Source organism: Phalaenopsis equestris, unplaced genomic scaffold, assembly GCF_001263595.1.
Source record: "Phalaenopsis equestris unplaced genomic scaffold, ASM126359v1 Scaffold000002, whole genome shotgun sequence".
In the NCBI taxonomy this organism is placed as follows: domain Eukaryota; kingdom Viridiplantae; phylum Streptophyta; class Magnoliopsida; order Asparagales; family Orchidaceae; genus Phalaenopsis; species Phalaenopsis equestris.
The window spans coordinates 75,552,752-75,565,740 of NW_018164444.1; the positions used below are offsets into that span (position 1 = coordinate 75,552,752).

A 12,989-nucleotide genomic window follows, 5' to 3' on the forward strand; every position below is an offset into this window, starting at 1 on the left:
GCACCTAAAAAAGCATCGATTTCCGTGCGGTTCGCGCGAGTGTGGAACCACAGCAATATGGGTGTCTTTTCTAGCTAAAATCGACGTTCCGGACGCATCGGCGTAGTCCGTTTCGTCATCCGGGGTCGTCCGGACGAGTTTGCCAGCGGGCGAGTCAATTTAAGCCAAAATTGTGCGTGATGCAACAAGTGCGTTGCCGAGCCACCGAGGGTTAACCTAAGGTCGTTTGATCCTATAGGAACTCATTTTTAGACCCTCTGCATGTTGGTCCTTAGCCCTTGCAACTAGAAGTTGAGTGCTTGGGACCATTCGTGCGAGTTTTCACAAAAAATGAGTAAAGAAGCAGTTTGAAGTTCTATGGGAGGTGGGCTCCATTACTAGTCCGCTAGGATGGTCAACCAAAAACTCCTAAGGCTAGATCCTAGGTTCTAAGAGAAGGAGACTAAGACCTCACTAAAATTGAGGTCAACAGTAACGTCGATGAGATATCGATTTTTTCTCTCAGTTATCCCATTTTGTTAATAAGTGTCGATACGAGAGCTATGATGAGAATGCCCTTACTCGACAAGAATTATATTAATATAGAGTTGAAAAATTCACTACCATTACAGTTCAAAAGAGTTTTGAATTGTGTCAAAATGAAGGTGTGAAAGTTTTTTAAAGTGACAACAACTTCAAATTTATCTTTGAAAATATAAATTTATGTCATCTAAGTGTGATCAATAATCAAAGTAAGGAACCACCGTTTATTGTTGTAGTTAGGAGTGCGTAAGGGTACCCATAAGTCACTGTGAATAAAAGAGATGAGAAAAAAGTGTGTGATTGTGAGGTGAATAATGAACACACGATGATGTTTAGTTAATTATCAAGTTTCACATTTGAAATTAGAAGAATTTTTATTATTAAAGATCAACGAATATAATTTTTTTTTATAATGAAAACTAAGATGACCCAAACAACGGTGTAACAATATAATAGGACGTGTTTTCTTTCCTGGAAGAAGTAGAACCCGCCAACCCACTTAGTAGTTCCAATCATTTTCCTCAAACGACGATCCTAAAAGACAAGGACATTAGAGAAAAAATGAGCAACGCAATCAATATCATATGTCAGTTTACTGACAGATAAAGGTTTACATTTCAACAAAGGTATGTGCAACATGGATTCCAGAGTTAGGCATGTTGTTAAAACAACAGACCATTTACCAGCTATGGAAAATTAAGATCCATCAGCAATTTTTTCCCTAAGCAAGGATAGTATGCAGATAAGGCCTGAGAACTTCCAGTCATGTGGTCTGTGACACCTGAATCAATGATCCATAGACTAAAAAGGGCAAAAGAAGTGAATGTCATAGAATTGTTATCTCGACAAATGTGGGAGGTCGGCGGGCTGGAAGAGAGGGGACTAGATCCAAGCAACTTTGATTAATTGCCTCATTTGACTCTTAAAAGAATTGGATGATTCTGGATTGTTCTGAGTAGAGGCCGGTTGTACTATGTTGGATTCAAAAGTTGTAGTGAGACCCTTCGCAACGAAAGACTTGACCGAAAGTTTGGATGCAGGTTTCCCTTGGAGCTTCCAACATTTATCATGAGTGTGATTGAGTTTATGACAGTAATCATAAGTGGGGTGACTAGCCCAAGGTTGAGCACTAATAGAGACCAAGACACATACTTTGATGGACGGAGTAGAGGGGACGCACCAAACATGACAATTCTCCGGCTCTCTTTGCAACTAATTTTAGTTGTAGTGTGAGTAGAAGGACGAGGATCTAGCCAAGGATACAACCTCGGACTTCGTTGAGATCTTTGACGAGACCTGCCCATTTGACTCTTAAGAGAATTGGATGATTTTGAATTGTTCTGAGTAGAGGCCAGTTGTACTGTATTGGATTCAGAAGTTGTAGTGAGACCATTCGCAGCGGAAGACTTGAACAAAAGTTTGGATGCAGGTTTCCTGTGGAGTTTCCAACATTTACCACGACTGCGGTTGAGTTTATGACAATAATCATAAGTGGGGGGACCGGCCCAAGGTTGAGCACTATTAGAGACCAAAACTGATGCTTCGACAGATGGAGTGGAGGGGACGCACCAGGCATGACAATTCTTCAGCTCTCTTTGCGAATAATTTTAGTTTATGTAGTGTGAGTAGGAGGAGGATCTCGACCAATGATACAGCCTCGGACTTCGTCGAGATCTTTGTCGAGACCTACCAAAAAATGAAACATGTGGTCCTTTTCTACAATATTTTGGAAAAGAGAAAGGTCGGCCAGAGATTCCCAATTGTAGTCATAATACAGGTCGCATTTCATCCATAATGCAACTAGATCATTGTAGCACTAGGTCACGTTCTCGATCCTTATTTTGCCCCGCAAATTTTTTTAGATACCTCAGAGAGGCTGAAATTTCCTACATTTTAGTAGGTATCACAGATTGCCGTCCAGAGAGTACTAGCGAAAAGAATGAAAAAATATGATTGGTAATGATGTCAATTCAAGTCAACGGGTTGGGTTCGGGTCGAAGCTGAATGACCTGGCCGAATAGGATCAACCCAAACCCGACTTGAATATTAAACGAGTCGAAAACTAAAACCCGTACCCAAGCTTGACCCACTAATCCGAACTTGACCCGTAATTTCATGTTTATGCGAGCCACGTTTAGGTTTTTGGGTTCAACCCGAACTCGACACGAATAATAAACGGGTTGAATTCTCTGACCTGTACCCACCTCAAAAAATATTTGAGTCAACCCTAACCTGAATTTTTCGAGTCGAGTTCGATTCGTGTTGTCGTGTCGGGTCATTTTTTTATACCTTAATGATCGGCCAATAGAAGTCCCCACGAAGTTGATCAGTCATGACATGATCATCGAATTCTCCACTTCCCAAACTCCATATACTGGGTCGGTCTTTAGGTTCAAGAATCACACCAATGAGATGAGCGAATTTCCCACACCCTTTGATGAAGAATGACACAAATTGAGACCATTGTAGAAAATTGTTGTGATTTAGTTTATGGGTCATAATTAAGAAGTTCATGTCATTTTCCTGTCCTCGGGTCTGCTGAGAAACAGAGGTTAGAATTGATTCTCTGTTGGAATGAAGAACATCTACTGATGATGGCTCAATGTTAGAGGACACTGTCGTGACTCCGATTGAGCCAAATGAGATGTTAGGTTGTTGAACCATCGTAAGGTTTTGACTATTGGAAGATCTTCTTGTTGGCCGGTAATTAATGCCACAAGGCACACTTCGAATACATAAGATCAAACTTATGCTTGATGCGAGAGAACACCTCTGCAACGCTAGTGGATATCATGCAAACCGCCCTCTGCACCTTATTGGGAGGGAATGTGATAGAGGTTTCCAACTGGCGGCTGGATTGGTAGACAAGGTTTTCAGCAGCTTGATTAAGCAGGGGTTCCAGCAAGCGGCTGGATTGGGAGACGAGATCCCGTGGACGGCCAGGAGAGCCCAATGGCAGAAGAAGGCGGGACCTAGCCGGGAGACGAGACCATCTAGATGGGAGACAGGGTTTCCAGCAGCTTGATTAGGCAGAGCTTCCAACAAACGGCTGTATTGAGAGATAGAGGTTCCAGCATGCGATCAGGGGAGCCCGATGGCAACTAAGTTAGGGTCATGGTTATGCTAGGGTCCCATTACAAGATCAACTAGAAAGGAAAGAAATAAACCCAAGGTATAATAAACAAGGGAAAGAAATAAACATAGAAAAAGGAAGGAAATAAAACAAAATAAAACAAAATAATGCATAATATCATGAAATAAATAATAGCTATTACTAGCCATTAAAATATTCTAACATAATATAATGTTATTTAAAATGATTAATGATGATTATGATATTTCTTCTCACTATCATTTATTCTTGCAAGCAATATATAAAACCTAAATGTAGGCAAATTTGGCCAAACACACGCTGCAATATCTTGATAGTATTAAAATAGAGTTTATATATCTACAGAAAATTTTTTATAAAGATGTCACTAAACCGAATAATTGACATCAGCTAACGATATAACACTACATGGTAAGCATTATATAACCAAAAAGACTTTCAATAGATTATTGCTCAAACAAACAAGTGTAAAATATTACATGCAAGTCATTTACTTCAGCCAAATTTGTTAAACCAATCTCCAAAAGTTAATAAAGAAAGTGATATTGAATGGAGCAAATGTTTTAGCAGTGAAGAGATAGAAAGCTATACCACAGAATGGGCTAGAGAAGATCAAATTCAGGAGGAATGATTGGAGCAAACAATGGAATTGTTGTGTAGTTAATAAAAGAGCAAAATGAAAAATAACTCCATTAGGTTCCCTAATCCATCATACGGGATCACAAATGTAAATTAACTTTGTCTGCATGAGAAGAATAAAAAAAACCACAACATGACACAAAATCGCACTAAACTTTGATGACCATAGCTTTGACCTTATATGGGAGCATACCTATAAATAACACAAAACAGGAGATATTAGGTTCCCTAATCCATAATATGGGATCACAAATGTAAATTAACTTTGTATGATGAGAAGAATAAAAAAAAACCACAACATGACAAAATCACACTAAACTTTGATGACCATAGCTTTGACCTTATATGGGAGCATACCTATAAATAACACAAAATAGTAGACATTATAGCACATAGGATGGTAGGTGTACCTTTTTGCAATCACCAAAACAAATGCAAAAGCGTAAAGTAATGCTCTATGTATCCTATTTATGTGCATTGGGATATAATGGAAGGAATATGTAGTTTGCGCGTTTTTTTTTTTTTTGTTGAGTTTTTGCTTGTTTTTTATTTTTTTGCGCATAAGATCTCTTCACATAAGGGATTGAATATGAGTTATTTGGGTAAAATTAAGTAATATGACTTTCATCTTAAAATACGACCACCATGCTATTATTGAGCTAATTTTTATGTATGATATACATGATGCTATTTACGGGTTAGAAGGAAAAATGGATGTTGAATTAGAGAATATAACTAAGTAGTATTTAATGAATGAAATTTGACATGAAAAGATGTAAAGTTGGTGACATCTACGAAAGAAACTACAAAATTTGAGATTGAAACAAGGGAAAAGGGGAATCTTCATACAAGCCTATCAAACTTACAGATGAACGTGAAACTGATAAAGATGATTCAAAAGATTATAATTTGGGAAATGATAATGATGGAAGCAATGCGATTTTAGTTTATAATGATAATGGTAATGATAATTCTCTAACTAACTAGTTTACTTTTTTATGATTATGAAACTTTTAAATTAATCATTTCTTATATTAAGAGCTTAATTTCCAAGGTTTAGTATTTAATCAAATAATATACACAGTTATATCATGATGGCTCTATTCGCAAAACTAATATTTTTATTTATCATGACACTTAAAATTTCAGTTCGATTGTCACTCATTAAGCTTTATGTATGTTAAAGCAATCTTTACTTGAAGAGCAGTGATTGTTTTTTTTTCAATTAATAAATTATTGAATTATTAGTATGTTAATAATGATTTTTTTATTCACAATAATTTTAAAATAAAATGTGCCACATTACGCTTTATAACTCCATGATACACTTGTGCATAGTGTCATATTCACTATTGACAAATATGTTGGGGCTTGAAGGATCATGCACATGAAATTTTCTAGGTGTTCTAAATACCAATGATATCTAACATGAGGTTGAAATTGTGCCTTAAGAACTCATGATAGCAATCCTAGGCATTATTTATTATCACTAATGCTTAGGTTGTTTTCACGAGGTTAGAAGCACTCATGATAGCAATGCTAAGCAAAGAGAGGATTTCACAAGCCAGTAAGATGTCTTCTTTGGTTGACCAATTATTCTTTCGCCAAACATATAAGTCGTGATCTACTAGCAAATAGATGCATCCAACAAAGCATGCTTAGCTTGCAACACAAACATATCACTCAATATTGGGTTCCACAAAAGCACGCATATATAGGTTGCACAACCAAAACAAGCATGCCTAAGTTGGATGTAACAAGTAGAGTGTTTCTTTAAGTTCTCCAACAAGGTTTTTTAATTGATCGAAGAATTTATGCTCTTGAACAATGACATTCTTACGTAGGTTTTATTTGAACTTCCCACGTTAACTCATAAGGAGGCTTATTAAAAAGCGCTCCCGGGAAAGAAAGGAAAAAAACCCAATGGGATTTCACCTTGCCAAATCTTTCCATGTTCCTAGTAAAATCATAAGTTCCAATGGGACCCCACGCATACAACATAGAATATAAGAAGAATTGTTTGCGTCTAGCAAACGATCAGATGATTTTGCCAAGATGCTATATAATTCAATTTTCTTACTTTACTTCTCGTCACCTAGTATATAAACTTGTGCAACAATGTAGCTATTACCTATACTACACCAGCAAGGAGGTCCCACTGGTAGAAGAACAATCGATCCACAAGGATATGATTAGAGAATTATTTTGGTTACAGTAGAAGTTTTTAATTTGGCTTTTTTTTCTATGCTGGGAAAAGAAATCTACAGAGACTTCCACAAGGAAAGCTTAGAAAACATCAAGAAAGCACTATATGAAGATCTTTCAAATTTTCCTGTCCACGATCATCTAAAAGAAGTCAAAAGAGGTTTATATTAAAGCAACATAACTTTATGTCTACCAACTCAAAGTCAATCTCCACATGCGCGTGCACACACGCTCGCACAAAAAGAAAAAAAAAAAACCAAGGGCCAATTTGGTTCAATGTTATCAAGATCACAATGCTATTTAGATAACAATGTTATTTATATAATAATATTATCAATTACTTTAGCTTAATATTATCTTACAACAATAGAATACTATCTAGTATTATCAATGGTGATTATGGCCATCATTTTTCCTGTCATTTATTTTAACCATCAAATGGCCTGAGATCAATAAGTTGGAAAACTAGGTAGACATCTTTACGCAACAAGTTTGGCTGATTACTTGATGTCATCAAAATAGGGTTAAAATGCCCATCATGCTATAGTTACTTAAGGATGCCATCAAACCAAACAGATGAAATCAGTTAATAACATCGCAAAACACAGAAAATATCATAGAACCAAACAAGCTTAAATAGATCTATTAGACCCAAAAACTAGTGATGAATATTAAAGTTTCAGGGTTCTCTAACAAGCATTCAAGTTCTACAAATTTAAAACACAAATGCTTCTAAACATACCTGACATTAGATAAAAGGCTATTTTCTGATAAACAGAAAGCCACCAAACTTCAAACAATAAAACAAGGAAAACGTGGAGCAATCGACTGAAAGGAATACATAGATGAATCAAATGATTGCTTTCTTTGAACGCGTAAGAATGAAGTAAAATCATTAAAGAAAAGCAAAACTGAAGCTTTAAAACCAATCAGAAAGATGCAATCATTTCAGAAAACCATTAAGAAAAACAGTGAGATAAGAAGCTTTTGAGATCTCCTTCACAAATGCTCCCCACTCATCAATAGAAGGCATTCCAAAGGATATCAGAATACAAATAAATCGTTCCCAAAGCTGCAAAGAGATAAGAGCAGAGAAAAAAGCCTTCCCATATAACCGAAGGCGAAGGAAAAAAAAAAACCTATGCCAATAAGAGAACCAGTTTCGAAGATGACCTTACAGAGTAAAAGCCCTCACCTGGAAGCTGGCGTATTAACGCATTCCACCAAATCTGATGCAGAGGAAAGAACGCAGCAGAGAGAGATAGAAAAAGATGCAATTTTTATGACTTTGGAAGCAGAAAGCAAACGATTTGATGGCCCAAGCAATGATCTTTGAATAAGTTTTGAAGACCGACCAGAGAACCTTGCCAAATAAAGGCTTGGATTTCAACAAGTGAAGGATTTCATTTCATTGGAACTGTGAAATGAACACAAGCAGAGAGAGAGAGAGAGAGAGAGAGAGAGAGAGAGAGCAAAGAAGGAGCGGGGGACAAGGAATACAGTGTGTGTGAAAATTTTCCCTTGTTGGTTTGCCAAGAAATGCGTGCATATAAAAGAAATAGCTAAAAATTTGAATATCACGATAGAAATCCTAAACAGGGTCGATTACGACAATATCATGTTAAGAAACGTGAAATTAATGGGCTCAGTAAGTAAAAGGAAAGGAGCAGAACATAAGATCCGGCAATCAGACGGCTGTCATGAAGGGACAACTAGGCTCCTCAACTTCATCTTGTACCGCTTTTAAAATTAATGTGAGAAGCAGCTCATTTACTCTCTTTTTTATTTGATTGTTTTTAAAATTGGAAGATTTACGTACATGCCACTCAATTCTTATATATTTATGTATTTATCGCTTAAATTTTATTTTTACATGGATACCTCTTTACCTTTGTAAGAAATGGTATATTTCACATTTTAAAAGATAAAAAGATGGTATTTACATGTGATATGAAAATATTGGGTAATGTAAATATAAAAAGCTAAATTTAGGTGTTAGAAATGCAAATGCATAGGAAATGGGTGATGTGCATGTAAATGCCTCTTTAAAATTTAGACATTTAGATATGTTATGCATGTTTCTAAGCAAAAAAAATAGTTTTAAAAATATTCATGATATCTTCAAAATCTTTATATTGATTAATTCACTTTAAATGACTTGTACTAATAATAAATGAATAAATATGCATGATATTTATGTTCTTGAAGAAACAAATCTATAAGTTTAAGTTGAATGAAGATACATCATTTAGTACTCCATTTAGTACACCCAAAAATAATACGCATGAATCTCGATACAATCTAACGATTCAAATCACAGACAAAAAGCTAGAAGTCCTCATGAAGACGATCGGCTAAAGACCACCAGCCCACTAAAGGGCTACCAACTGAGCAAAATTTAGATGACCAAAGGATCACCTAGCTCGATTAGGGACAGACATCCATGCCAACAACGAGTCAAAGCTTAACACCCACAACAATCCAACAAGTATTAAAAGTGAAGCTCTCTCAACGGCTCCACCAAAGATCTCCAATGATCACTAGGAAACAATAATCAGGCAAGCCAACTGGCAGCCACACTCAAAACCAACCGCCCGATCGATGTCCAGACAAAATAACCAATTGAAATCATCCTATCGAGAAAAAGGTTCAGACACGCTAAAAGAAAAATAATATATCAAAATGGTATCAAATAGACAGTAGCACCCAAATTAAAGCAGGGGAAAACATGTAATTTTACACTTTGTCACTATAACTTCTATAAATAGGGGGACCATAACATACATTAAGAGATTTTGGCTCTTCTATCTAGACTCGCCTTCTGTGAGAGTATTGACGAAAGTTTGAAGGGGGTCAGGATAAAGTAATAGGGAGACGTTATGTTTTTTTTTTTTTTATATGTTGTGAAAGGGAAAAGGTCTAGTGGCTAGTTAATTTTGGGAACAGTGATTGCATTTTATCAAGCTTTTATTTTATAAACTCTTAAATTTTTTTTGGATTTGATGAATGAAGATACATTTTTTTGTTTAATATCATGAATAGCACTTAGATTTTAATCTAGGAAACTAGATATTAACCATGTTATGTGATTGATTTAATCTTGTGGAATGGTGATGTTTTAACTTTTAGAGCTTTATTTTAAATCTGATTAGTTGTTCTGTAAAAGATTAGTGTGATTTATGATTTTTAGAAGAAAACTTAGTGAAATAACTAAGTTAAAACACAATGCCTTAGAAGAATAGGAATATTAATGTTGTGATAGTGCAATCATGAAGAGACGCAAAATCTTAGGAATTTTTGCAAGTTTTAGAAAACTAAACTTTGATATAAAATCTCAAGCCTTCTTATGACCATGGAAAAGGCTAAGAAGAAAATCTGCTTCTAATTATGACTAATAAATGATATCACTTAGTTAAATCTTTGTTTCTTAATCCAGTTCAGGGGAGAATCTTTCACTTAATAAAAACCCCACTTTCTCTATTTAGGATTCTATTTTTTTAGCAAAATAAAAGATTAGTCACTTTAAACTATCAAAATTTTAATTGTTCAAACCAGACTTAGAACTAGTAAAATAGAATATTCACTTGTTATGGAAAATTAATAAGTTCCCTTAGGGATCGATACATTGACTCGAGAAAGCAAATTTTTTGAGTGGCAAGTATACTTTTGTGGTAGAGACGTGCTTCACAGCATTGCAACACCAATAAGAATTATATAAAATGAACACTATGATGGAAGCTACATGTGCCTAAGATTTTGGAGTTATCTATACAAGATCACTTAAGAAATAATTGATTTTTCTTCTTTAATGTGACGAGTCAGAGAGCCTAAGAAGTTTAGTAACTTTTTAGTATGGATGATATGCTTAAGCTCTTTCATCAATTTCATGAATTAATATTATTGACAATGACAAATGATAAGGTTAAACGGTGTTAGTGTTGGTGTTTTTGAAACATATCAACTTGATAAATGCAAACATGTATCAATGGTATTCATTAGTTCAATAAGCAACAACATGCATCAATAATGTGCATTAAGCTCAGAGGAGATGGCGAGCAACATAGATATGGTTAAGCCTTATAAGTGATGGTGTTGGAAGTCATTAATTTTAGTATCGACGAGAGACAAGGCCAGTGAATAATGAGGTTGGAATGACTCAGTAGACTATGTTAAGTGATGGATGTTAACAAATCATAGTTAGATGATAATGGTTAGAAGACCAAACGATGGAGGTCATAAATGAGAAAATATGATCAAGAAACTATCATTGTGCAATATACGTTAAGTTGCTATAATTAAGCTACCACAATTGGGTAATGAATATCAGAGGACTACAATATTACACTATGGAGCTGTAGATAGGAGATTATTGTCAAGAGACTATAGTTGGGCATCATAAATTGGGTAGTTATAGTTGCGAGACAGAAGCCATTGGATAATAGTCTGGTGATAGAGATCAAATATTTGTAGTTAAGTGATCAACAAATTGTAGTCGTCTAATAATGATAGATGAGCGATGGTGGTTTGATGATGATGGATGGGAAATAATGGTTGAATGACAATTTTCATTTAGTGACAATCTGATAATAATGGTCATATGAAGGTGGTTTGATAATAACTTATAAGCATTGAAAATCTGACAATGGTAATCAAATGGGTATAATCTGATGGTAGTGAATGAGCGACATAATTATGATGAAAGTGGTTGTGTGATGGGGACTTGTCATCCATGATCCAATAATGGTGGATGGGCAGTAATGATCCAATCATGACGGTTGAATGACGACATCTTGATGATAATGGTCAAATATTATAACATGGTGATGATAGGTTGATAGTGGAAGTGGCAATTCGACGATGGTGGATGGGCGGTGACAATCTAACGACACTAAAAGTCCATGAATTGTGAGATGTGGGTCAATCTAACAACATCAATGATTGGGTAGCAACAATTTGATGGTTGTGGATCACTAGCTACAATCTGTTGATTGTTGTAGAATGGAGACTGATTTGTAATTGTTGTCCAATGGTGTTGGCTAGGCGGAGGTTCAACAATTGCCCAACGATGGCAACAACTGTTTTGGGTGACAACTTTAAATCTAGTGGAGGAAAAGATTTGGCAAAGATGAATCAATTATGGAGTTTAGGGGGCGACGATGCAATGACGATATTTGGATGGTGATAAACATACAATGGTGTGGTCCAAAAACGTAACATAGGTGGAGTCAATGACATCAGTTCAACGACAACAATCAATGTCTCAAACTTGTTGGCTAGGTGGTATGGCAATAATAATCAATCTGATGAAGGTAGCAACCTAATGATGCTGGCTAAGTGGAAACTTTGTCGGTGGTTGGATGGTGACTACCACATGACGATGGTAAGATGAATTATATCGATCTTATAGACTTCTTAGCTCTCACCAACATTTACTCTCCATCCATCATGCACTTTTCAAGTGGAGGGTGAGGGCCTATTATAGATTTTGGGATTGACATCTTTTACTAAAAAAAATCACTAAATTTTGAAAGACTATTATGTGATTAAGAATATTTCAATTAATCGTATGATTATATTTATATATTTGAGTGTCTTAATGATATCAAAATTAAGAGATTGTAAGCTTATTAACTTGTCTTTTTTGAATGATCTATTTGACTATAGCCTTATAAAATTTGGAGTTCATTTAATACTTCAATCAACGTCTCAAAGTTTCTTAATATGTTTCACATGCTTGATTTAAGCTCGAGCTCGAATTGCACCACATTTGGTGTAGTTTAGCTCATCTTGCCGAGACAATCATTCTGTTGATAAATTTGTTGAACTCAAGTTTGGATGATTATTGATTTGATGAAAAATCTTCCAATCCAAAAAGTACATGGAGACCCATACCTAATCAATAGTAATTTTTGTGGTATATTAATTCTCTTTTTCGTAACTAGTATTTCCACATGCATCATATTAAACTTAATTTGATTAGATTCATCAAAAAAGGTTCATAAAAACTAATTCTTTGATTAATTACGTTCAACGAATTCAAAGCACCTGTAAGTTATAGAAATAATTTCAAATCAGTTATATATATATAATATATGGAAAGTGTTTTTCTTTTCAATTTTCTTAAACCTTGCTAATTTCTCACAATGCTGAATGATTCGATGAGTTTTATTACTGTAAACTTGCCTTGCTGCAGAAAATAAAATAATGTCAGACCACTCAGTAGTCCGAGGCCCAGCCCAAGACAGGCGACCTTTCAATTGTACCCGTGGAACGAGTTACGCTATAGCAATTCTTCTGGTTTCATATAATCCATTCTCTATTTTTGTTTACCTTTGGTTAATCACTCCTATTTCCTTAATTTCTTATCATTATGTAATCACTTTTATTTCATAAAACCCTGTATGGGCAAAGCACTGGTTTAATTGCAGGTCTTTATAGCTCCATTTATAAATTATTTCAATTTAGGCCCCGTTTGGGACAGCTTAAATGTGCGGCGGCGTTTTTGAAAACG

The 12,989-nt window shown here is 35.4% G+C and overlaps 1 protein-coding gene across 5 annotated transcripts in view; it reads right to left on the minus strand.

The window, feature by feature from the left end:
- LOC110018088 overlaps nt 1–8,175 on the minus strand; it is a 41,748-nt gene extending 33,573 nt beyond the window's left edge. For 2 of the 5 annotated variants that reach the window (XM_020715317.1, XM_020715314.1), the window contains exon 1: nt 7,674–8,175. The gene's annotated coding sequence lies outside the window, so the exon portion shown is untranslated. Of the gene's footprint in view, nt 1–7,220; nt 7,244–7,651 lie in introns of those variants that run through there. The other 3 variants (XM_020715318.1, XM_020715319.1, XM_020715315.1) reach the window with 3 other exon arrangements.
- Between the last annotated feature and the right edge of the window lie 4,814 nt (nt 8,176–12,989).